The 27871-nt window shown below is 39.7% G+C and overlaps 1 protein-coding gene across 3 annotated transcripts in view; it reads left to right on the top strand.

The window, feature by feature from the left end:
• ST8SIA1 (ST8 alpha-N-acetyl-neuraminide alpha-2,8-sialyltransferase 1) overlaps nt 1–27871 on the top strand; it is a 192302-nt gene that overhangs the window by 155577 nt on the left and 8854 nt on the right. The window contains exon 6 of one of the 3 annotated variants that reach the window (XR_008450442.1): nt 27266–27427. The exons of the other annotated variants lie outside the window; for them this stretch is intronic. The gene's annotated coding sequence lies outside the window, so the exon portion shown is untranslated. The remainder of the gene's footprint in view (nt 1–27265; nt 27428–27871) is intronic. 3 annotated transcript variants of the gene reach the window in all.

Raw genomic sequence — 27871 nt, 5'->3', positions numbered from 1 at the left:
GTTACACTTACCTTAGCAGCATGAGTCTTTGCTGTCTACTTTGAGCATTGGCCAATAAGTGGTTTATCTGTGCCCTCAAAAATTTTGTGTATCCAGCTTGCAGTGTTCCTTTCATCTGCCTGAACAAAACTGACCCAGTGAGGAAGGATTACAGATGGAAACTTTCATAAGCTGAAAGGAAACCAAAGCAGGCAGGTGGTGTTTCTGATGGCATAGAAGTATTAAAAAGGGGGTTTTTTTGAGAGCAACTGTCAGTGAGAACCACTGTAAACCTTGGAAATAGTTCCAGTGATAAGATAACTTCACTGATAACTGTGTGCACCACATTTCTACTCTGAAGTCATCTAACTTCATGGTAAGGTTGCTGGATCTTCTTGTGCCTGCCCGCTAAGTTGAAGAAAGGTATATTTGCACATGTTTGCCTTCACAGAAATACCTTCAGACCTACAATCGTCATGACCCTGCTGCCTCAATAAACTTAAATGTGAGTCCTCAAGACTGGCTGCAAAATGTGTTGCAACACTTCAACAACTCCCAAACTGCTGTCGTCATTTGTCTAGTTTTTCAAAATCTTTCTTGAAATGTGGACAGCAAAGCTGCTTGTAGTATTCCAAAAGCATTTGTACTAGTGCTAAATGCAGACTTAATAAAGTATAAATTATCATTGTCTGGATTTTATTGTAATAGTAAGTTACATTTTACATCAATTTACAGTTTACATCTATTTTCTTCCTTCTTCACAGGACTTATTAATTTTTTTATATGGTGATAATCTAATATTATTATAGATTTAAAATGTCATAAACAAATGTAATTGCTATGTTTAGAATGCAGCATTATTCCACAGACTGAGCTTAGACTTCAAAACCTGATCAAGACCCTGGCTAAAAACATAGACAGTTTCTCTGAGCAGTTTTCTTTTTCAATTTAAAGTTAGTTTTGGTTTGTGCTGTGCCACCACAGCAGGTGCACTGGTACAGGAAAAAACAGCAGAAGATGGAAAGCAGCCTGTGCTTCAGGACAAGCAATTTCACACTCTCTTAGTATGTATGGGACATTCTGTCCAAGAATTTATGTATTCACACACAGAGTCATGGTATATTCATATAGAGTCAGCAATGAAGAAAAAAGACACATTTTAATGTGGCTTGATTGATTATTCGTGTGCCAGGCATTTGGCTATTACTTTTGGCTAATAAAGCTCTCTTGAATCATCTCTCTTCCATGTAGTGTGAACCCTCATGTAAAACACACCATTAGTCAATTAGTCAATAGAACAGCCAGCTGAGCAAGACTGACTACTGGAATAATCAAAAATATGAAACATTTTCCACTGTCAAGCAGTTGACAGCAATTGTCTAACTGGGTAAATTACAATTCTTTCAGTAATACATATTAGTTTGGCCTTGAGCAATGCAGATGTTTTTGCTGTCGTGAAAAGCAGACACTTGGAGATAGGAAAAATGGTTGCAAATTAATTGTCATTTCAAGTGAAAAACATACTTGGGAAATATATGAAACATTTAATACCACCCAACAAAGCATGAAAGCCCTCATGCTGATGTTATTCCTACTGTACACATCCTTGGTCTAATATAGTACTGTTGCCAAATTTTCTTCATCCTTTCTGCCTTCTCACAGATAACAGCTTTTTCATGGTTTTATGTTCTGATTAGCTGGTCATTTAACAGACCTGCAAGAGAATGCAAACTAATCAGATGGTGAAACCTCCAGCTTCCATACTGAACCATGATAATGTGCTTTGATACCCCATAGATGACAGCAGGCAGTGGGACGATAAGACTTCCAATTTCCTTTTCTTGTTAATCATGGTTGGAAGTATGGGTTCTAATCTTTGTGGCAGCAATTCTAATTGAAATAGGACATTTTCCAAATTATAAATTTCCTTATGAAAGCTCTCCTTTACTGAGAGTATAACATCAATATTTCATGAATTTACATGTCAGGGGAACATATACAGGACTGAAGGAATACTGAATTGTTGGTTCAGATGATTATAGCTGTGTAGTAATTCTCATGATTCAGGAGACAGCCTCCAGCCAATCTCACTTTGCTTTCATGAACAAGCTTGTGTAAGTTCTGAAAGAACTAACCACTAGTGATTTCACATTTAGAAACAAAACAAAAAGTCTGTTAATCAGTGGGAAATTACAGTTCACTCTCAGAAGTCTTCATCAAATCTCTGGTAGCTGAAAATTTTAGAAAGATAAAAATCTACATATGGAAGCATCCTGGATTCCTTTGGGTTCATGCCAATCCACCCTGGCATAACTCTGTCTTGTGGTACTACGGTGTATGTGTGAGCTTTCGGGTACATTTCTTGGAGATGGTTGTTATGATAAAGAGCAAAAGATAATCCTAGGTTAGCTGAAAAACAAGGCTTGAGAGGATGATGTAGTGCGAAATTTTCATGACAGAGTGATTGTGCTGTTTTTCTAAATAGTTTCGGCTACCATTTTTTTCTCTTTTAGAATCATGGAGGACAGGACAAGGGAGAATGGCCTGAAGCTCCGTCAGGGGAGGTTCAGGCTGGATATCAAAAAAAAATTTTTCACGGAAAGAGTCATCGGGCACTAGAACAGGCTGCCCAGAGAGGTGGTCGAGTCACCTTCCCTGGAGGTGTTTAAGGAAAGGGTGGATGAAGTGCTTAGGGGCATGGTTTAGGGAGTGTTAGGAATGGTTTGACTCGATGATCCAGTGGGTCCTTTCCAACCTGGTGATTCTATGATTCTATGGAATGGTTTGGAAGGGACCTTTAAAGGTCATCTAGTCCAAGCCCCCTGTGGTGAACAGGGACATCTTCAAATAGATTTTCTCTCCATGGTGAGATCTTGCATTGCCTCCTTAGTGCTTCTTATTCTGAGAAGTCAACCCCATCTCCCACCCATCTCCCAAGACATTTGATGCTCTTTGGTATCACTGTTTCTGATTTTTTTTTTATTTTCCTAAAAGACAATTAGAGCACAATAATGTTTCTCTATTAATGATCTTCAACATGTGCTGAGATAATTTCTATTTTCTGTTATGAACTGGATGGAATTCACTGTGATAGAAATACAAGAGTTCCAGGTTTGTTTTCCCCTCACCTTCTATTCATATCTGCATGGACCTCATTTAGTGTCATTTTGGCAAGCATGTCTAATAGAACAGCTCCATGTTGCCACTGTACCTCCATACTGCTTTCTTTTGGCAGCACCATTATTTATTTGGTCACAGCTGAACCTCCGCTGTGGTATGACCTGCACTACAAATTAAATTTTAACAAGAGAGTTTGTGCATTTTCAGTATTGCTTGTGCATCTTGCTAGTTCCTGGTGCCTAGAGTGCAGAAGAGAAGCAACAAGAAAGCTGAAGCATGAAGTACAGATGAAATAACAGTAGGTGGGACCCATGTGTTGCTAATGCATCTTTGGTGTAAAGCCAGGGCAGCGCTATGATATCATATTAGTGGGTGAATGTAAAACTGTAGATACTGCACCACCCTTATGATCAGTGAACTCCTAGGCAAGAGCCAGCTTTTTCTAAAATAGAAGTAGTGATTCAATTATTCTGACACCAAACTAGGAGTTGTCTACTAAACCAATTAAAACAAGGGAAGAAAAAGATATCTAATTATGCACATAAATCACATTTTCAGCAGGCTAGATTTGGAAGTTCAGTTGTAAGTGCAAATGGCTGTAAGCTGTAGGTCCAATTTAGTGATGGTACAAACTACTTAAAAGAAAGAATACAGAGCAGATGAATCATACTCCTCAATAGGTGAAAGTACATTTAATGTTTCAGTGAAATTGTTGTATTATAATAATTTTAAATTATTTTGCTTCAACTAAAAAGATAAGTCTTCCATGCTATTTTATGCACTTTATTAAGCAACAGTGTCTGGAAACCACAGAAGTGTGAGAAATTTTGTTAATTTTTAAACTTTCCTAAGACTTTTAACAGGGATAATATTATGACTACAACAGGTTATTTAAAATTTGATCATGTTGTAAGTGATTTCATAGCTCAAAAGCGAGAAGGAATGTTTCTGTAGGTCTCAAACACATGAGCCACTAGAAATGTGTGTGTTACATGTGGAAATTTTTATTGGACTGAATTTTGTATGGATGTAACAGGGCATGAAGTCTTTCATATCACAAAATATATCAAAATGTTGCCTTTGTTTTGTAATCAAAAGTGCTTGATGCGTGGTTCAAAAGCACTGTATTGTACAGGAGCAGAATATTTCAATTATGATACAAAGAGGAGGCTTTGATGTAGAAGAGAAGCTTCAGTCAGTGCAAAGGCACAGACTTCACAATTTTAAAGCTATGATAGTAGACTGAATGAACCAATATATGGCAAACACTCTTACAGTATGTTTATGGAAGGGAAGCAGGGAAGTTGATGTGTGTTTCACTGTGGTTTATTGATATTGGGCAGTAGGATCTCTTCTGTGCCTACACAGGTCCAAGATATTAACTGGTTAAAGTTTATGCCATTACTGTTTTGATTTGTCAGTAGTTTATTATGCATGGCTGCTTATGTAACTTAATTACAAAAGGTAAGACAATGAGAATGAAAGCATCTGAATTAGGAAATTCAGAATGAAATTCAGAAAATGTCGTTTCAGTTATTCCTTGTAGTAGTCTACACCCTTTGATTTTGGGTCCCCCCCTTTCCAGCCCCAAACAAAGTGATTTTGACATAAACCTTCTTCTTTCAGAGGAAAATATATTAAAATAAGTTTTCCTTATCTTAGATTTGTGTCCAGGAAAGGAAAACATTCAGCATTACCTCTCTTTTACAGCTTAACAGTTCAGAGAATTAGCCGTGTAGTAGATTGGGGTTTTTTGAATTACTTAAATGAATGGTGAAATCAATAGTAAAATTGTATACATGAAGCATGATTAATAGAAAACTAGCATAGTGTATCAACAAGGATGTTCCTCTTCTCGTTGAAATGTAGAAGGCTGAGGTCCTTAATGTCCAGTGACAAGGAATAAATACAATCCTTTCTAACTGCATGGGAGAAGATAATCTTTTAGCTGAATAACACAGTGATCTATAATTCCTATTGGCTCAATTACAGGAAGCTTTGTGCTAATCCTATTAGTTCTTGTTCATGAACTAGTCACCCAAAATCTGTAAAGAATCACACTAAAAAAAAAGTGCACTTCCTATGAACACTGGCATTTCCTCGACAGCTTGTTATATAGCATTTGAAGACCCCAGGAAAGAGGCCATAACTGAATATCCAAGGGGCATGTTTTTTGACACGCTGCTGCTGGAACTGTCTCAAGAGATGACAGTTGTAACAATAAACAGAAGATGCATTTAAGATGCATTTCATTTGGACATGACAGATATTGTCAGAACTAGAGCAAAACAAAGCCGGAAAAAGAATAAAATAGCAGGGATAAGCAGGAAAAGCAAATGCATGTGCAGATATTTAAGAAGCAAGAAGTTATTTTTAAACTAAGGGATAGATAATATAAAACAGGAATTATATACACCTGACTTATGCATGCACCCCATCATGCGCCCCAATGCAGCCTCAAGATCTAGCTTCTGATTGCTGAGTTTTCCTTTTTCTTAAATGAAAAAAAGCTGTGATCTGCAAATGGCAAGAATAACATATTCTGGCCTTACAATGTTTTTCATCTAATCTGATCTTTCTTTAGTAGAGGTTTGAGAGGAAATAAATAATATATATTTAGGTAACTTTCACTCTCCAGGGAGGCATTCAGGAAATCATGGAAATTATGTTTTAAGGATTTTTCTGCTTTCTCCAGTGATATCTTTCTAATTCGTAGTAACTTTCACTGAAAACATTTGCAAAGTTTTGCCCTCTTTCTAATTTGAAGTTTTCTGCCTTTTATTTCTAGCTATCAGTTCTTATTTTGCCTTTTCTAAGCAGCATTACTGAGACTGAAAATATGGTAATATTGAACATGAAAGCAATATCAAGAAAACCACCTCCTTTTCCAATATTCACTTCTAAACAAGTTTTCTTCAAGATTTAATTCCATTATAGATGGATGTAATACTAAAAAGAAAATCCAGTTGGTTTCATATTACTGAACAGCCTCTCACTTACGAAGACTATTATGCATAAGAGTCTGTAGGCAGGTCTGAAACTGAATCTCGAAATATTTAATTTTACTAAAAATAAGAAGATATAAATATTGGGGAATTATGAGTTCTATCAATCATATTACCTCTGAAAGAACGGTGATTTTGCAGAAGATGGGAGAGCGAGAAAAACTTGGTCCCCATTTCCTGCTAGATAAGATGGGGTTTATACACGCAGAATTGATAGAGAATCACAAATCAAAAGAAAATGAATGGTGTGTTGGTAAAAAAACCTGTTTCGTCCATCTATATCATCCCTCTGATAAAAATTCTTAACAGCTGAATGGCAAATGAATGCTTTGAGATGGAAAGAACTGATTTGTCCTAAACATACTTTGGGCTAAATCCAAAGAGATATTTAATCATTGCAATGAACTTGTGCTGTTCCCATTTACCATCAGATAATATACCTAGTGTGACTCATATGCATATTAATCAGCTCTGAAGTACTTGGGTACCTTAGTTCATGTTACTAAGCAGTGAAAGCATCTCTCCATTTTTACTGTCATTACTTACATTCATCATTCAGTGTTCTGCCTCTTTCCAAATCCCCAGGGAGATTCATTGCGCTCCTAGCAAAGGCACCACACTTTCCCAAGAGCAGCATCAGCTCCAGGGGAAGCACTACTGCATATACTTAGAGCAGAGATCTTCACTCTGCTAAGTACAGGGAAGAATAACTATTCCCAAGGGTCATACCAGCATTAACTCTCTGCCTGCTGTTGCCTTCAAGCCTTACCCAAACCCATTTTCACCATTTTTTCCAGGAGATCACAGATGTAGCATCAAATTAAAGAAACAAAACTCCGAAACCTCTTCCTCCGACTGCCTGCAGTCCCATCTATCTTACTTCCAACACCCTAGCTAGTAACGCTTCATCTTCAGTTATCATACTTAAGTCCTAAGTCCTAATGATGGACTTTTATCCTTCTGGCTTTTTAGTGTGCTTCCCCAATGCTGATTGACAAGGATGTGTATGGAGCCTGCTGAGGGTCATGAGCAGGAACAACTGGATGAGGGAAAGTGCAATGCTAACAGTAGCAGGGTGGCAGAAAGACATGAAATGAGGAATGTGATGACTAGGGACAAAACTAGGAATAATGTTGCCTCTCCCTCCGCTTGAAAAGTTGCAGTAGTTTTAATATCACTTTGAAGGAGGTCATCCAACCTTGCTGGTGTAGCACTCTTCAAGAAAGATAGATGTAGCTAACAGGCTACTTGTTTAGCTAGAGCGGTACAGCTGTTTAGCATCTTTTTGCAGCATGCATTGAAGTAATACATTTTAATGACTTACCATCAGGCACCTCTGTAATGAAGATGAGCAAGGAAGGAGTGCAAGGTAGGAAACAAATTATCACAGTGCACTAATGTGACCATGAAGGACACTGGCATAAATTCACTTATTATCACTCCAAAGAATAGCAGCCTAAGTTCACATATCACTACAAGTTTCCTTGCCAGTAATGTGCTTGCTTGAACATAGCCTAAAAAGAACAGCTTATATGTATGTGTCTTAATCAATAAAATAAGGAGTACTGGTCAGTGAAACAGCAGGTTGCCTCCAAGCACATGAAACTGCCAATATGAAATCTTGTATATCCTCTAAGACCTATGATTTGCCAGTTTCTAGATATCTTGGAAGAGCATAGACACTGTAGGAAAAGCCTCTTATGATTTTCAGGTTTAGCTATAATTGCCTCCAGCAACACAAAATTTCAAGATCATGATAGTGTAGGAGGCAGCAGGACCCTAGGCTGTCTTCTTTTTGGTAACAGGCCTCCTTACTTATTGTTTCAAAGGTGCATTCTCCTTTTCATATATATGTGTGTGCTCACACTCACTAACTCTTTTTGGTAAGTTCCTGGTGCAATCTTCTACCACTGTTGGTGCTGCCGACACTGGGCTACAGATTCTTGCCTGCCTTGGGAAGACCAGCATGCTGGAAGCATCTGGAGGCAAACTGGATTTCTGGATTCTGAAACTGCAGTTGATGTCACTAGCAGGGTCCTGTTTCTGGGAGGTGCAATGCAAAGCCAAAACTAATAAAATCTCCATTATTTCTGTTAAAACCGTCACAACTAACAACTAACAGTAAGTTCCATGAATAGGTATGCTTACTTTTATATAAGAAGGCCTCAGTTCATGTACAAACGATGTTTGATCCTATTTTGCTGGTGTACTGCAGGGCAGTAAAATCTGAGCAGAATAACTGTAAATTCTCTCTAACATATGTGCATTTATTTAGCTTTAAGTACCCTCATGGTTCTTTATTTCATAACTTCCCTTACCTGCTTATTCTCATGGTTATAAATATTTTTATCTTGTTTATCCTAAATTTTCTCAGCTGTAGTTTAAGCTCATGTCTGTCTTCAGTGCTAACGAGAAAATTTTTTATCCTTATCGTCTTGAAAGCATCTTTTTATCCATTTGTAAAATGTAAATTGCTCCTCTCAGTCCTCTCTTCTCTGCTGAAAATCAATCCTTGACATTCCTGGGCCTTTTCTATGCAGTTTGTTTTTGTATTCAAAGTCTTTAATTTGTCTCTCTTTAAGCAAAGCACTGACAAAGTGCAATACTGCTGACTGAAAGCCAGTCAGTACCAAGGAGAAATATCACATCTCTTGGTTTATAAGCACTGCTTCTCTAGGCAGCAAAGCAGAGCTCTTACGACTCATGTGATGGTGTTAACTTGCCTGTAGTTATCCACTGGGATAATGAAATCCTACCCTCGTACAATTTGCCACCTGCTGACCAGAAACTGTTTCATATGTGACTAGTTTTGATCATGAATATTCTATACTCTTTTCACTAATTTGAGATTTCTGAGGTTGAAAGAATAGAGATTTTTGTCCAGAGCTTGAGGATGTAAATCAAGCTAGCTTTAATCCCTTGTACAGGGGTGTGCTGGGCTCTAGAGCAGTGAAATACCCAGGCTGAGAATATGATATTTGCACTCCTACATGGTCCAAAATGGCCCTAGTAGTGACCCACTGACTGGCCAGAGGAGTTCCCTGGGAACCTGGTGCAGGGCCTTTGGGGGAGCAGGCAGGAGGACACAGGAGGTGAGCATCTGGGCAGAGACAAGAAGCTACTGTAGAAGCAGACTTGTGGCTGCTGGTACAGTGTGCATCATCAAAATAAATGAATAGGAAAAAGTGCCATGTCTTTCAAGACTCTCAAGATGGCACGATAGACTGTTACCAGAGCAGGCTGCAACTGGGAGTGCTTTGGGTTTTTTTTCAAGGAGGAGTAAGGAGGGGTGAGAATGCAGCAGTTTTGCGAAGCTGCACCATTTTCCATCTGGTGTTACTTGGCTTTAATCTTCAGATATTTACACAAGCTCAGGACTTTGGACAATATATATGCCAGCTTGTGCATGTAAATATATATGGACCACATTTGATATAGTAATTATGCTGCTTAAGGGCTTTCTTTTGTAATATCCACATTTAAACAGAATTTGTCATCTTGTCAGATTACTATCTTTACAGCAGTCAGTATTAAAAGCTGGTATTATGCTAAACTGTTAAATAGCTTCCCTGATGCCCCCTTTATAGCCCGGCCCAGCCACAAACTCTTGGCATATTATCTCTGCTTATAATTTTCAGCTCATCATGCTTTGTCCTTTGGGAAAGAAATGCCATTAGGACCAGAAGAATAATAATGCAAGTTATTTATATTCCATTCTTGGCAACAATTCGCTTTTAGTTAATGAATTGGAAAAAGTACATGAAATTAATGGAGTGAGGTGTTGTCTAACTGTAAAGCAGAGAATGCAGTTCCCAGCCCGGTGATTCCTCCCCAGGTAAAGGTCAGTGACTCACTACCTTTGGACATTTTCTGCTTTGTACTCTGATTCTTAGCTGAAAAATAGCACCATTAATCCCATCGCTTGTGAGATCAGAAAAGATTTGCTAAAGCAAAGAGAACAATTGGGCACTTAGCATCTATTACAAACTCACAGGTGCCTAATTCACATTTGTCCTTTAAAGCAACTCTCTCTAAATTACTATCATAGTGCTTAATAATCCTGGGATAAAGCTTCTGTTTATTAAAGGATGAACCAGAATTACAAATCATAGCTCAATGAGCTGCTGGGCAGTCAAGTGTGTACAGTTTTTGACTAGGACACTTCAAATCTGCTTCTATTCACAGCTCTGTTATAAACCTACTACGAGGCACTGAGGAAATCACATTCCCTTCCTAATGCCATCTGGTAATAGGCATCTGACGAAGTAACAGCTGATATCAATATTGTGATATTGACCTCTATGAGTTCTATAGATAACAAGTGCTATTTAAAATTTGGCAGACTTTATTACCATTTGTTTTCCTCAACATAGTGGAATTATGCTGCATTTTTGCAGGTTTTTTATGAACTCTTGGCTTTAGTAAATCTTACTCTGTCCATTCAGGTCTTCTAAAAATGAGATACCTGTGTATTACTTATTTTGGCAACAGCCAAATAGAGCTAGAAAAATTGTGCTTTAATAAGTATTAGCCCATTCTATAAAATTGCGCCTACCTATTCTACTTAGTGATTAGTTTGGGAACATATTTGTAGTTGTGACTTGCAGAGGTAAGTGAGGTAACGTCTGTAGGGAAAGAGATTGCCTCTTGGCACAGACTGTATCCCATGAATCTGGGAAGAAGTGCTGCCAGAAGAGTGGCTGCCTGAACAAGAAGAAGAGTACTGTGAAGTCTGTATTCCCCTCAACTGACTGACTGATAATGTGCTGCTTCCCTAGCTGCACAAGTCTTCTCAAGAGCAGAACCTCGTGGGCAAGGATCAGTTTCACTGAAAAGTGAAAAAGAGTATAAGAAACTGCTCTGGGAGGCTTAACTAAGAAATAAGCCACTTAGCAGATATAGTGTGTCTTCTCCTAGAAATAGTCCTGTGAAGCTGGTTTGAAGTACGTAAGCAAGGTTGCCAGTAGAAACTACTGGTGTACCTGAAATCAAACAACAAATTGTGATGTGATTTCCCCCCTCCCCCCCCCATGTTTTGTCTTTATCACTGCTGGATGTGTGGGAACAACAACAAAGGAGACTTTCTGAGGTGATTGAGAAATATGAATGTGTCCATAACTCGGACACAAGTTGCAACAAAAACCCTTCCAGATTGGAAATGACGGGGTGTAGACTCAGTTACAAATCTGATCTCAGGAAATGTTTTTACTAGAACCTGTTTTGAGGTTTTGAGGTGCCCCTTTGACTGGTGATACTGGCTTCACTTGTGTGCTCTGTCTGCTGTATGTTACAGACTCTCAAAAGGCCATGTGGTCATGCCCTGGAAGTGCGTGGATCTGCCTTCCATGGATTAGTGCCCTAATCCGTGTTACTGTTGGTGATACGCTGCTCGGACATGCCAGAAAACAGGGCTAGCAAAAACTGGAAATTCAGCTTCCATTTTCATTTAAACAAAACTGTGAGAAAGAAAAAGGAAAAGTAAAGTCTGTAATACCAAGCCACACACACAAATTAATTCTGTGTGTGTTCCGCCTTGCTGTTTCAAGAGGCGGTTTTCTGAGATCTTTCAAAACATAATGCCAAAAGAACAGAGTGCATTTGGTGTTGGATCATTTTGTACTAACAATGATATTACTTGATGAGAGAAAAAACTGCTGAAACTGTTCATTGACTTTAGCAATATCTAAAAAAAACAGAGTTAAAACAAATATGGTATGAAATGCCACTTGTATTCAGAATGATTATTGAAAATAGATAATAATTGCTCACTTCCTTTAAGACAATGAGAAAGCTGTGATTAACTTAACTCAGACCCAATACTATTTTTATTTACTTGGCTTCTTCTAGATAGCTTTTCATGAAGCATGCCTGGGAAGGGCGTTTAGAAAGCACTCCAGCTCTGTAGAAACCACTTTTCTGTTCCCCAGTGACACTGATTTTGACAGAAGCCAGAAACAGATGTGGGAGCTGACACTCAGAAGTTGCAGGAAAAGGTGAACAACATCCTCCCAAGGTTTTTTTTTAAGTTTTGCTTAAGGATATGCCTTATCTACATCTAAAGAGTATCAGAATTTGAAGTCTGGTCCACCTCCTGAGAATAACCATTCTCTGCTATCTATGTGGGGAAGAACTTGGTCTGTTTATCAGCAAAATGTCTTTTATATGGCAAGATTATTAGAGTACACAGAAGAAAAGTGATCACATCATACCTATGGTCCAACCTGCCCTTTCCAAAGTACAGTATGGGAGTGCCTGGGTGGCAGACAACATCTCAACTCTACTGTATTTTCATAGGTCATACTAGACTAGAAAGATACTTTATCATTGACTCTGCAATACATTTTTTCAGACTTTGTACCTGAGAAAGAAAGCATCCAGTGGTATCTGGGAATAAGTAAACACTACCTGAAAATGGGAAAACACAGCAATGGAAATAAATATTACTTGTTAATTACTAATTAAATTATTAGGAGAATATTGCCCATCTTAGCAGTGAATATGTAGAGATGTATATTTTATAGAAACAGCAATATATTTTAAGTCTATGTGAAAAACACATGCCTGCTCAGTACAGCGGAGCTGTGATTTTCAGTAACACCTTAGTGTTCACCTACATTCAAAGTTATCAGGCAACTGCCGTTCATTTCAGGATGAACATAATTTCATTTCATTCCATTTTAAGATGGCAGAGAAGCTTGCAATAAAAATGAGTACAAACTGGACACTGACAGGTATCTTTAATGCATATTAGGATCACAGTAAATTAGTGCAGCCATCAGCATAATTTACCAGTAGGATTTCATGATGTTTTGAAGAAATACCACATGCCCTTCCTCCCCAGATATTGTAACATCTCCTTCCTGCAGGTTTCTGGTGTTTTTTTTACCTCCCAGAATTTTAAATATATGAAACTCTCTGTTTCCATTTTTTTGGGGACTTCGGTAACATTGACAATTATGTCAACTGTGTCAACAATTTCAGTAAGGAGCGGGCCCATTGATTTAAAGAAGTTCATATTGGTATAATCTGAAAGGGAAGGAAATTGGGACTAAAATGATAAATATTTATGTTGCCAGTTGAGGCTCATCTCTTGTACTTAGACCTGCCCTTGGGGATTGAGGGTGCAAGTATTCAGACGGGAGAAAAGCATAGGGGATTTCTTCTGATGAAGTGCAGCACATTGCTTACTGGGAGAAAAGTTGTGAAAGTCTCTGTCAGATTTCCAGTGAGGAAGAGATAATCCCTATTTTGGAGTCCATGGCAGTTGGCCCTGGGCTCTGCTCCCACCAACACAGGCTCAGCCCAGCTCCTTCCTTCTCTGCACCATGGGGCAACAGCATCTCCCATTCAGGGCCCTGAGGGCCTGGGGAGGAGGGATGCCACATAGCTTTGGGTCCCACTATGGCATTGAGGTGTTACCTGTGCAGCTCACAGGAGATATGGGGACTGGGAAGCCCGGGAAAAATTGCACACCCAGGTGCAGAGCTGCAGTCTGGCCCCCAGGAGGTGGCTACTAGAAGGAGCTGTTGGGCAAGAAGGCAGCCATGAAGTACTGTACTTTAATATTGGTTGAACAGAATCTAGCAACTTGCTAGCCTTGTCTTTTCATATTTGCTTTCAAAAAGCCCCTAAGTGGGTCCACTGAATCATGCACAGGACATCTATTTTAGTAATATATAATGTTTCCAGAGGGACTATGTGCTACTTCCAGATTTTTTTGTGTGTGTGTGTGTGTGTGTGTGAAAATACTGATATATTTTATGTTCTGTACTGGAAACAGAAAGTTGTTTGTTTGTCTACTATTGAGATTTCTTAATTATTTAAGATATGAAATACTCATTATCTAGCTTCCAGCCAACTGTTTTTTTCCATCACAGTGCACCATTGAAAGGTTACATAATATTAATAGACACCTTACATAACATTTCAGAAATATTAAAAAATGAGCATATTTTATATTTGTCATCTGAAGTTCAGTAGCTCTAAAAGTAATGATAATGGTTACCTGGAAAAATACACTCTTCAGTAAAATTTCTAATTCCCAATAAGTTTAATAAATTTGCAGCAACACGGGTTGTGTGTTTGATACACACTTTGAGTAAATTATCACATGTAAAAAGCCATCTGTCATCTCTGGTTCTAATGCTACTTGTAGATTTTATTGCTTTTTGGGATAAGCCATTTAAGTACTGATTTTGTATTCATAGAGATAATCAGAGTGTGTCATGAAGCCCAAGAAATCTTTTTAGATGACAAATATGCTGATATTTGTAACTGATGATGTGTAAATGAAAGACTGAGATTTGACATCAAACTCGTACCACTTGTGGTTACCCTTTCCATTGTTGTCATTCACTCAGACAGAATGGAAAAAGTATTTCACATATCACTGAAAGTAGACTAAATAAGTAGAAAGTATCTGGATGTTAGATATGTACAATTAGAAATATCAGATTCTTGATTATCATCTAGTCATCAGCTGTTTATGACAGGGATCCTCAAACCACCTGTTTCTGTAGGTTTCCTTCAAGATATCAGTCTCCAGTTAGCTACCTCTGCTTAGGATAAATTCATGTCATTGTTTGGAGGTTGCACTTAGTGGCCTGTAGTTTCCTTGGTCTTCCTTCTTGCCTTTTTTTGAAGACTGGAGTGACATTGGCTCTCCTCCAGTCCTCAGACAACGCTACTGTTCTCCATGATCTTTCAAAGATGATGGAGAACTGCTTAGCCACATCTGCCAGATCCGTCAGCTCTTGTGGGTGCATTCCATTGGGGCCCATAGATTTGTGGGTGTCCATTTTGTGTAAGTGATCTCTAAGTGAGAGTTTTCCTTTCTCTTTCCAGGATCCCAGGATGTGTGATTCCTGAGGGCTGATCTTAGTAGGAAAGGCTGAAGTAAAGAAGGCATTCGGTAACTTTACATTCTCTGTACTCTCCCTCACGAGGGCACAGGCTCATCTTTTCCCTAGTCTTCCTTTTGTTACTGACATACTTGAAGAAGCCCCTCTTCTTGTCCTTGACATCCCTTGCATGACCAAATCCCAAGCGGGCCTTAGCCTTTCTCATTTCACCTCTGCACACCCTGACAAAGTTCCTGTATTCCTCCCAAGTGGCCGGTCCCCCTTTCCACATCCTATAAACTTCCTTCTTCCATTTGAGGTTTTGCAGAAACTCTTTGCTTGTCCATGCAGGTGTCCTTCTTCCTTTGTGAGATTTCTTACTGTTAGGAATGCATTGAATTTGAGTTTGGAGGAAGTTGTGCTTGAATATTAAGCAGCTCTCTTGGACCCCTATACCTTCTAGACCCATAAGCCATGGGATTCTTCCAAATAGGTCTTTGAAAAAGCTAACGTCATCTCTCATGAAGTCCAAAGTTGTAATCATGCTTATGGTCCTTTTTCTACCACACAGGATCCTGAACTGCACCTTTTTATGGTCACTGCAACCAAGGTTGCCCGCAGCCTTCACATCTCCAACCCATCCTTCTTTGTTTTTTAGTACAAAGTTTAGCACCGCACCTCTCCTCATTGGCTTCTTCATCACCTGTGTTAAAATGTTACTATCAATGCTCTGCAGGAACCTTCTGGAGTGTGTGTGTGTCTAGCTGCGTTATCTTTCCAGCAAATAACAGGGTAGTTGAAGTCCTCTATGAAAACCAAGGTCTGTGATTGTGAAGCTACTTCCAGCTGTCCGCAAAAGGCCTCATTGACTTTCCCTTCCTGATAAGGTGGCCTGTAGTCAACGCTAACAACAGTGTTACTCATATTATACTGCCCCCTAATTCTTACTTGTAAGCTCTCCACTAATTCTTCATTCACCCCTAGGCAGACCTTGATATGTTCCAGTTGCTCCTTCACATAAAGGGCCATTCCATGACCTTGCCTTGCTGGCCTGTCTTTCCTAAGAAGTAAATAGCCATCCATGACAGCATTCCACTCATGCAAGCTATCACATCATGTTTCTATAATTGCAATGAGATAATGGCCCTGCAACTGCCCTCGGATCTCTAGTTCTTTCTGCTTATTCCCCATGTTGTTTGTGTTGGTATACAGGCGCTTCAGAGGTGTAATCATTCATGCAGGTTTCCTGGAAGGAGTGCAAGGTGGTCCACCATAGCCATACACGCCCTTGAGCGGGTTGGCTTTCTGGTTCTTGGCTTGGTAGGCAGATAAGGAACATTTCCCACCACTCTGGTTGGCCTGGCTTGTTCCCCAATTGGATGTGATGGCATAAATATTGCCATTTTGGACCCTGTCCCCCAAGTTCTTCATTTTAAAGCTCAGCTCACCTCTCTCTGCTGGTGGACAGCTGGCATTACACAGTGGGTGTTAATTGCATGTTCTCCCACATTTTCTTGCTACTTCATTGGAAATGAACAATTTCCAGTATTATTAAGCAGGGTAGTCTGGCTCTGCTCTTCATGAACCAATCTCACCTCAACTTGTCTTCTCCATGACTCTTCTATGGATCTGGGCCAGTACTTTTTCCACAACATCTCAGCAAGAAGAGTGTACAAGGGACCAGGGATCAGCCTTGCAGGCCCTTCTTTCCCCTTCTTCACATATATTCTTCCTCCTCTGAGCAGCAGGGGAGCAGGGCTGCAGTGTGAGGGCAATTAGCTAAGGGGTCTCAGATGACGCTGTGCTAGTGGAGGGGCACCAAGGCCCACCTGGTCCTAGACTAGGGTCTGCAGTCACAAGTTCCTTCCAGAGAGGTGAGATCTGATAGGCAGTAGGAAACACTAGTAAGGGAATGGACATAGAAATGTGCTATCCATTGCCACTGTCCCCTGGAACAGACTGTTTTCTGGAGGTTTAATAGCACCTAGCTATGTGATGCTTCTTTGTATTAATGGTGTGGAAAAATACACCTGCTATGGCAGCCCCAGAAAACAGCCTAGTACTAGAAATTTTATTCTGTTATTATTTTGTTGGCAAGCTTCTGAATAATTTTGCTTACCACATAACTGGAATTCAGATTGTGGATCCACACATAAGGAGAAATATAACATCTTTCTTTTCTCCACCCTTCAGAAAATACTTGATTTTACATGAAGATCTTAGGCTTCATTTGCCCTGGTTTGGAAAATGCTGAGTCTCTCATCTTTGGGTCTGTTTGCTGCAGACTTTAATGCCAGCAGCAAGTTGCTGGATTAGGGGTTTGCCTGTTTGCCTGGAAATGAGAGTCCACCATGGAGATATTGCAAGATATTTTTCCACATGTTAAATACTCCATCTTTGATGGCAGAGCTGATGCTTTCTAGATATTGCTATTAACTTAGTTTGGCAATTAGCTGGGTGGTGTCAACATAGTTCAGGCAAGGAGCATCAATGGAAAGTAGCAGTGCACCTTTTCACCTGTGCATGGAAAGCATTCCTTTCTCCCATGGAAAGCCAGCTGCTTTAGGGACATTAATTTCTCCTGGGAATTAGGCACCATGCTGCTTCGATACCTGAATTAAGAAAAAGGTTATGGAGCTCTCAGGGGAAAGTAGTAGGGTATCAGCTCCCAGTAAGTTTGACATGGTGAGGGTGGCAGTTGCAAGCCAGACAACAAAGTGTTTAGGATTTGAACAATGAAGGTGTGGGCAGTCATGTAATAATGGGATTTGTATATTTTACATCCCTACGCCCTGCTGGCATGACAGCTTGTGCCAATGAATTTTGTAGCATATTAAATTGCCTGTTTATTTTTCCCAAATTCTGTATTTTCTTAAACAAACTGATGCCAGAATGTACGTCTATTTAACAAATGCATGTTATAATGACTCTTATTTAACATCTGCTGTTCCTCTATGTATTTGAGTGGGCTATATAATTAGTAGTAAGGTACTTTAAATTTACTTTATAACCATTTCTTTGTCAGGTATTGTCTGAGCCAGCTGCTAAATCCTTATTTTATATCTATGTTGACTTAATCTTTTCTTCAGGGAAGAAATTACCTTACATAATGATAGGCAATTACTGTGACATGTCCCTTTGCATGAATATCTCAACTGCTTTCTCTTTCTTTGTATCTCATATTTAGCTTAGGCTTTTTATGCTGAATTTCCTCATCTTGTGTCTGTTCCCTGCTTTGTATCACTTGGCTTGTCCAAGTGTTCTTATTTGACCGCTTTTTCTTCCCTGCTTTCGAATGAATGTGTTCCCTTCATTCACGTGCTCTCTTGTGTCTTGCTTCTGAAAAGTTGTCTGCTGCCTTTATTGCTCTTACCTTACATTTTAATTTTTATTTCCCTAACTCAACCATTAACTGACTTATCTGGGGAAATGTTTGAGTGAAGTAAGGTTGAAGCTAATATTCATCTGAATGCTATTACAGCTTTGACATGAATTAATTACTCTTATCTACTCTATTCACATTCCTGAATTTTTAAAAGGCTTTGGCTATTCATATGGTGACATCTATTGCTTATTCAGAAAAACAGGGGTTTTGGAAACTATGACTTTGCTGACATCTAATTTTCTCGGTGTGGAGACTTGCTGACCCACATGACTCATCAGCCTGCTGGCTCTATTCATATCTACTGTCTTTAGGTAAAACTTTCAAGCTGATTCAGCGGCCCAGTTTCTAATCATTTTCATTCAGCGTGGGGAAGGGGGAGTGTCGGAGGCTTTTGAGAAGTAGCCATTCCTCAAGCCCCCAGTTCCTAGCTGGTATAAAGTAATTTTTCAGTATCTGTTGGGGGTTTGCAAATAAAAGGGTTTGAAAACCAAAACTGTTGCAGCCTCACAGGTTTATGTACCATCACACCTGGGAGAAGATGGGGTTGAAGGTTTTTCTGATTCCTTCTGCTCCCCTCTGCTTTGTTTCTTATTTCCCTGAACTACTGTTTGGTTGGTTTCCTGGACTACGAAAATGCAGTCCTTTGAAATTGGTTTTCTGAGTCACATGGACGAAGTCTTCTATGTAACCCCTACTTTGTCTTCCAAACATGTTTTCCAGTACCTTTCAACGTTAATGATAATGTTCTAGTACAAATATTACTAATTTATTTAATACAGAGTTTCTTGGGAGCATTCTTGCCAACATGAGTTCATTGCGGGTTTCATTGGAAGAAGCAGGACACAGGCAATGATCTGGTGCCAGGGACCTTTGCTCTCCTCTCTTCCTGGCCTGTGATGCAACCTTGCCCTCTTCATCTTGGTTTCTTCTGTCTCCCTTTGGTTTGTCTTTTTAGGCAATAAACAATAAATAAGGTTCTTTTATGCTTCAGATTTACAGTGCCTGCCTCAATTATAATCACAGAGGTAGCCCCCAGGTGTAGTTGTAATACAAATCCTTAAGAAGAATAATCTGGTTATAGCTGATTTGAATGTCTATTTCTTCTGAAGGAGAGGATAATCCCCAGAAATAAGTAGGATGCACTGCGTGTAATGCTTCCAATCCCATGAGTTTTTTAATTTAGTGGGATTTTTTAATCCTTCTGCACCATAAAAATAAGTGAACCTCTCTGAGACCCTTATGAGGCAAAATTTTCTGTTCATCCTTTCCATTTCATAGTCTATCCAACATGACACTCCATCCAGATAACATCTAAGGAAGAGATTTTCAAAAGATCACCTCCTAAATTGCTCTTATAGTCAACAGCAGATCAGTCCCAGGCTTTAATCGCTTTGAATTGCCCCCAAGGAGGATCTTGTTATGATGAGAGAAGCTAGGAGACTTTGCCTCCCGAAGCTAGAGGTAGCTTTGGGAAATAACTTCTTCAGATTAAAGAACTATGTTTTCTTCAAAGTCTGTAAAGATGTTTTGCTGTCACTTTTATTAATGGGCAATCTCTAACTTAGAAACATGATTAAAGAAACAAGTTAAATTTGCAATTAGTGTTCACTCTCTTTCAGCTGCTGAGCTAAGTCTTACAAGTCAGTTCTTCCTCCTTACACGTGCTGCGCACATTAGATCAGGATGACAGTCTTTCCTTGCACTGACTGTATAGGTGAGGTTTTTAACTGCATAGTTCACCTGTGTTCATCTAAATCCTCTGGAGAGACAGATACTTCAGAGATAATAACAAACCTCCTGATTCCTTCACTGAGCTTTTGCTATGGCTCTCTTTAAAAAAATATCTAGACTAAGGGATTTCATAAACCTGCAATGCCTCTTGCTTCAGTGTTGGTTGTGTAAAACCCTGCCCAGTGTTGTGCAGTTCTCTGCAAGCTGTTTTGTTTCTATAGTTATCCTTTCTTGTCTTTAGGAAACATTTGTCCCATGTAGCACAAAAAAATCCCTTGCTAATGGTCTGGTATAAGAGGCAGAGGCAGGGGCTGGTGGCAGCAGGTTTCCTTGGCAGAGCTTATCCTGGACTGACAGTCCTGCTCTGATGAAAGGGGAATTTGCTACACCAGCACATCTTCATCTCTCATATATGATACCCTTGGTCAAGTGCTGTGCCTTCCCAGAGGGGGCTGCAAGGAGACAGACAGCAGACATGACAGCAGCAGCAGAAGCAGTAGCAGTGGTTTTCAACGTGTCCTTCCCAGCTTATCATTAGGCTCTATTTATCTTTTCTTCTTATCATGTGGGTCTTGCTAATGCTCGGTGAACCTTGGCCTCAAATGAATCAGCAGTGCAGCTGGAGCCCTAAGGGAGGACAGTTATATAAATATTGTTAAAATCTGTCTTGGAAGATAAACGCATTGGAGGCAGTATCCTGGATGAGTTTTTCAAATAACATGGCTACAAGGCCTTTCTAACTGTACTGGCTCTTTCTATACCAGTGTTTCACAGCTGTTTTAATTTTTCTTGACTTTCTACTCCATTTATGTTTCCTTTTGAGTATATAAGATGTGAAGAAAGCCCTGCCTATGAAATTTAGGATTGTCTGATTTAAATCTCAATTCTCTTTTACAAGAGAGCAGATCTGAAGTGTCCGTTAATACTGACTGCATAGAAGAAGGGCAGGACAGCAGAATTTTGTATCCTAAAAATGCCAACACACTGAGAGTAAGAAAACATAAGAACTGAGTTTTGCTTTTTCTATGTAGCCTAAACAAAGCAAATACCTCTCTTGCCAAACTACCCTACTTTCTTCCTCCATTTGGGATTATATTATTGTCCTGATTAAACAAAAAAAAATCATTTTAAAAAAAAAATTGGTTTTAGTTGATCAAAATATTTTTGTTCTGTCTCCTGGTATTTTTTAAAGTTATCATAAATGAGATCCTTCAAAGATAAACTTAGGCAAATTGTGAAACAAAATACTTTGTCAAGAAGTTTGAAAAAGGAAACACTGAATTTCTCACTCCTTTTTCTCTCCCACCCATGCCCATTCCTCCAAATGAAAATCCTGCTTGGCTAAAAGTATTTGCTGAGTCCAGCAATGGCTGCAGTTGGAGCAATTCTGATAAACATCACACAGCCTTTTCCTCAGCATTGTGGAGGAACAGAAATTGTCCCTGTCTTATCAGTAAGGAAAGAGTAAAAAAAGGGATTTTTTTAATCTAATGAGTCATTCCTTCCTCTTTGTGACATGATCTCACTGTTTTGAAACCACTCTTTTAAAGCACTGAACATGCAGATACATGTTAAGACACGATTAAGATGCTCCCACTATTTCCTTTGGGGAATGTGCCCAAGAAGGTGCCTGCCCTGTTTGGGGGTTTGGGCTTCATTTGACTCCTAGCAATGTCGGTGTGCATAGCAACTTTTCCTCCAGCTGACTCAACTCCTCAAGTCTGTTATCTGTCCTTCTGGTGTGGCACAGATGGCAATGGATTCACATTTTCATCAGCAACCTTTATCTTAAAACAGTGTAAGTTTATCAGACCCCTAAGCCCTGTTTCCAGAGGTTCGTCTTCGGCTCAGTCGTCTTATTCCCTCTGCCTTTCTCCATGCTACATGAGATTTCCAAAAAGCCTACCTGCTCTTCCTGGGAAAAATTTCTGGCAAAAGGCATCTGTGGTATGAACAGTGGCACATGCTTGATGTATACCTCAGTTTGCTGGACCTGCCTGTTCCCTGTGCTGGAATCTGTGTTTCTGTACACAAGCTCACCTACACAACACCATAGAATCAGAATGGTTTGCGTTGGAAGGGTCCTTAAAGATCACTTAATTCCAAACCCCCTCCATGGGCAGGGACACCTCCCACTAGATCAGGCTGCTCAAGGCCTCATCTGGCCTTGAAACACCAAAAGTGAACTTTGTTGCAGATTTTGTTTTTTCCTGTTTTCTTCCTTCACAGAAGGTGTAGTTGCTACAGCTTCTGAAAATCTGCCATGGGAGATGTTTCTGGCATGCAGACCATCACTAGTATGACCCCTACTTTCAAAATCACCTTAAAAGTCTAGGGAGAAGTCTACAAGAATTTTGTACTCTTTTGACTGCATTATTACCAGAAGACTGTATGAACATCACTTGAAGTTTGTTTAATAGCTCTGTTAATTTTGCAGCATGGTTTATGTGAAGAATAAACTTAGCGCGCAGCTCTTTAGTGGTAATGTTTTCCCCTCAACACTGAAAAGTTGACCATTTCTGTTTGGTCTGAACAGAGCTTCCTTTCTCTTTTCTAATGTTCCCTGGTAGCTTTCTTGAGTTCTTCTTGTTGGGTAGTTAGTTTGTAGTTCAAGGACTTGCAGTGCTCTGTCCTACAGTTTTTTGCAGACTTGTTTGAAAGAACCTGGTGCATTTATTGCGATGCCTCAGTGCATATAATTTAGGAGGTACTCAGCTTTTGTAATAAAAGAAGAAATGCCTTTCAACAAATACATTTAAGAGGATGTGCGATATATTCCTTTATTTCTGCAGAATTTACTGATGCCAAGGATAAATGAAAGCTAGTGGCTTCCTCTGTGTGTGGTAAATGTGTTTTGTTTCAGCTCACGGGATTTTTCTCAATTGAAGCCAAATAGTTTGTTTTGTGCTTTCTCTTGCAAGGGAGGAGAAAATAATGCCAGAGTATACCACTCGATCACACCAGCAAAACATTCCTGGCAAGTATAGTGGCTGACTGGTCTACTTGCTAGGGTAGATCAATGGGGATGTGTAGATGATATCATTCTGGTTCTCCAAGGAAGGACAGCACGTGAGGGCGGTGTCCTGGCCAGGTCTGATTCTGCAAGACTGAAGACTAGTCTACTGCAGGTACCGCAGCACTCCAGAAGTAGTGGCGTTCAATAGTTTTGGCAGCATTTGGCGTAACGCACAGTGTGAAGCCACAGAATATGACTCACCACTATCTGTATTCTTCCATAACAGGCCAAACCAGCACCTTTGGTAAATATACAAAACAGGGACCTTGAGAAGGACTGGAGGCTTGGGTGAGATAAAGGTCAGATTTATTGGACTGCCCTAAAAGCCTTTACTCTCTGCACTATATGCCATTTCACGTTTCCCGTCAGGGCAGGGGGGTAAATTCTGGTCCTGGTGTACTGAGCCTGGTGGGGACTGAACTGCTCCAAATTCACATCATGGCTATTAATGTAAGAGTCCTAGTCTCTGTTTTGAACTGAAGAATTCATAAAATTGCAATTGTTTGTTTGAAAGAGCTCTTTCTATGGTTTAGCTGTCAATAAGAGTTACTTCTTTTCCTAAGCAAAGATCCAAGTAAAAGACACCTGTTTAATCATTCTCTACATTTGTAGTCGAAGTCTGGGCCTTTACAGTTTGTGATCTCATGGTTCATCAAGTATGTTCCCATGAAATACTTAAACGCACATTTATGGAAGACTCAACAGATCTGAATCCAGGAGAGTGCATCTGCTCTGGAGGAAATGTTACAGTCTCTTGTCAGGATTCAGACAGCCCTGTGACATGTTGCACACCCATTCTGCATCATGCCTTTCCACCAACTGTGTTCACAGACAACTGCAAAGTGCTAAAAGAAGTGGCATGCTGAAGACACGTAGAAAGAGTGTGAGGTGCAGGAGCATTACCCTTTTATCTGCTTGTAGAGACACCCAAAACTTTTCAGTTTTGAAACCCCAAGGAGACTTTCCAGGTTTAGAAGGTCAGTGAAACACAATCTGAGTTAGCTGAGAGACTGATGGTTGTACAGTGATTGCCTTGGCTTTCTCCACTTTTTATATGAAAACAGGTACAACAAAATGGCCTGCAATAGAGCTCAGGGTTTGGAGCTTCCTTCCATGAGAACCTCAAAATGGATGCCTATACCCATCACAGTCAAACAACAAACACTCCTTATGTCACATGGGTAACAGTATTTGCTCTTTCCCTTTCATCTTGTGTTGAAACATCCTTAGAGGCTTTGGAATAAATTCTGGCACTCCCTAGCATGCTAATGAAGGGAAGTAATCAAGAGGGATGACCTTGATTTCCAGTAGAACTTCTATTGAGAGATACATTACTGCTTTTAAGTGTAGCATCATATTTACCTTCTTTGTTTATAGTGGGCTTCAATTAACTGGAAGGAAAAATATCCATGATTTATTAGTGGAACAAATCAAGATTGCTTTCTTGATGTCAAAAAATAACTTAAATTCCCCTAACTAATTTTCTACTCTGTATTATAACACATGTATTTATAGAATATATATTGAATGTACTGACAGGGCCATCTTGCATAGCTATTTTCTCTAAAGAGCTTTAGCAATTTTGTTTCACCAAATTTGCTTGGCATGTTAATCTATGATGTATAATACATAGAATCATAGAATCGTAGAATCACTAGGTTGGAAAGGACCCACTGGATCATCGAGTACAACCATTCCTAACAATCCCTAAACTATGCCCCTCAGCAACTCATCCACCTGTCCCTTAAACACCTCCAGGGAAGGTGACTCAACCACTTCCCTGGGCAGCCTGTTCCAGTGCCCAATGGAAAAATTTTTTCCTGATGTCCCGCCTGAACCTCCCCTGGCGGAGCTTGAGGCCATTCCCCCTTGTCCTGTCCTCTGTCACTTGGGAGAAGAGGCCAGCTCCCTCCTCTCCACAACCTCCTTTCAGGTAGTTGTAGAGAGCAATAAGGTCTCCCCTCAGCCTCCTCTCCTCCAGGCTAAAAAACCCCAGCTCTCTCAGCCACTCCTCGTAAGACTTGTTCTCATCTTGAGAGGTGATAAATAGGAAGATGTCTCTTTTAAATGCAAAATATAACTAGGCATTAGAGAGAGCGAAGAGGTACGAAGCTACTTAGTCTGATTTTCACTGATGGTGTAAAATAATTCCCTAAAAAAACCACTGTGCATGGGTATGTGTGTATGTGTATGTATTTACATTTGAAGATGACATATAGGTATCCCCTCTTTCCATTGAGAATATTTTGTCCTACCCTTTCTAAAGTGAACATTGACAAGAGATTGGTCCACAAAAGAGAATCTGCTGTTATTTATGTTGCTAATGGCTGTCAATGTGAGCAGCAGAATGAATACAGTAAAAATTAATTATTCAGCAGCACCTGCTTGTGTCCTCAGAAACACTGCAGCACATTTCTGGTAAATTTTTGTACATCACCCTATTTTTTTTTTTTTGCTACCTAACCTGTCAGTTGGTAGATAACAATATAACAAAAGGAAAATATATATTTCCTCTTAACAGTCATCAATTCTTTTTTTTTTTATTAGCCTTACATCCCTTTCAAATGGAGCTCTGCCTCTCCAGGGAGCAGCAAACCAACCACAGATGATCTTGCTTCCATCTGTGCAGCAACAATTAGAAGCATTTTAACTCTGTGTGCAGAGGGATGAAATTACATTATTCATGAAGTGATCCCTTGCAGCTGCCTGGCGTTACCTCAGCTTGCCTCATGGATTTGTTGCACAGTCATTTGCAATAAGTTACAGCTATTAGCAGCTCGATGGTCTCCCCCAGTTGTCTTCTTAGTCATGCCCTAATGTCAAGGAAGCACTGTCAATTTTAAACAAAGACTCAGAGTTTCAAAAATCACCTGTGATCTGTAGGTTGGTAAGTTACCTAGCTTCATTCTCTCTCAGTCAATTTTTCCACTGGCACCACTGAGGACAAGAAACAACTAGGTGTTTTCTTGCATTATTAAGAGTTTCTAATACAGGCAGCTTGCCATGAAGGTTTCAATTCTGGTTTGGATGTTACGTAGCTATGAAATGAAACACCTCAGCACCTCAACAAAAAGTAAGAAAGGGCCAAAGGACATGGTTTGGATCACACACCAATAACAAAGACGTGAGTGAAAGTAGGTAATTCTTCTCTTAGAACTTTCTGTGCGTTGCCAAAATACAAGGTCAGGCTGATGACATCATAGCTGATGACAATAATGACAGGGGAGGTTTGGCCCTATGTACCTAGTAAGTGGATAGCAAAGCCAAACTATCATGGCAAGAGACTTCTTGTTTTGCTCATTTAGTGTTAGTCCTTCTTTCCTCTTCTGTGGAGAAAGCAGAGCAACAGAAAGACCCTATTTTTGGTTCATATTTGTGATGCAAGTTGCTCCTTACCCCAGCTGGGGTCTAGGGTACCAGCAATGGAAAAAGAGTGGCTGTTTGTCAGATAAAATATGACTTGTAAGATGCTCACTTGGCTCTCTCTCCATCTTCAGATTAAATAATCTCTGAAAAGGGCTACCCTGTCAGCAAAACATTCACATCAATTTATATAGGAGCAAGCCTGGAATATCGTCAACAAGAGTATATCTATGATGCTATATATCATGCTATCTCCCTGTTCTACAGATATAAAAATGAGTGACTGGTTCTGCCAGTGCAACATATTTCTTTTTTGCTGATGGCTGGAAAAAAAAAAAAAAAAAAGCGTGTATTATGTTATACCTTTGAGAAAAGTAAAAGGATGGGTGTTACATCTAGATTTCAGCCACACTTGCAGTAGTCCCATGTTGACAAACAGTTTTTCTGTCTTTGACCTTGAAGAATCTGGGGGTTGTAATACTAGAAGAGAAACAATTCAGTTAGAGATAAGAGGTGAAAAAAAAGTCTGTGGTACACAGTCCTACTTATCTGAGTTGTTTTCTTAAAGAATTCCAAATATCAAGCGTGAAGCAATTAAGATACTAGCTAAAGTCCTCTCCAAAATAATTTAAGCTCTCCCCTAAGCTGTTTTTCCCATTGAAACTCAGTCAGACAATGACACTAAACTGATTTCTTCACATGCAGGCATCAAAGACGTTAGAGCGTACTGTTTCCTGAGAAAAAACTGGATGCAGGGGCCACTAATTATTAGCCTTTCAGCCTGCTACAAAGCTCAGCTGTCTTTCTCTGTACCCTCTTGTTTCAGGTTGTCATCAAGAATGAATTCTGCTGACAAGGGCATCCTCATTATGATGAAGCCAAGCTTCTTCACAAGGAAATACCATTCATTCCACACAGACAGAAAGCAAGTCTTGCCCAATGACTAAATACTTAGTCTGGAAAAGTTAAAAAGGAAAGAAATTATTGTGTAAGTAATAGGGCTGAAAAATCCCCACGTTAATATAAAGCAAAATGTATGATTACAAAGAAGAAATACTGATAGAGATGTAAGTATAAATATTGAGGTGAAACATTCCTGAGTGTTTCCTAGCCTGTCTTTTCTGTAGCTGCCAGCCTTCTGCAGGATGATGTCCAAGCACTCACTGGGTTTGTGCTCATTGGGTTAGGAGTTCTGGAGCACTCATTTCTCTCTCTTAGTTGCACAATAAAATAAGTACGTAAAGAAAAGGCATGTTGAGCTTAGGTGAAAAAAAGAAAGTCTTGTTAGTTCAATTCTGCTGGTCCTTTAGACTCAGCTTAAAATGACCTCCTTCAAATGTGCTGCAGCTTTGCTCTTTTTGCCTTCATCTCTTCAGTGCAGTTTGTGAGGCTCCAGGTCAGGCATCAAGATTGAAGAATTACAGGGAGTTTG

This window comes from Cuculus canorus, chromosome 1 (assembly GCF_017976375.1).
Source record: "Cuculus canorus isolate bCucCan1 chromosome 1, bCucCan1.pri, whole genome shotgun sequence".
Taxonomy (NCBI): domain Eukaryota; kingdom Metazoa; phylum Chordata; class Aves; order Cuculiformes; family Cuculidae; genus Cuculus; species Cuculus canorus.
This window is presented reverse-complemented; position numbering and strand designations above follow the sequence as displayed.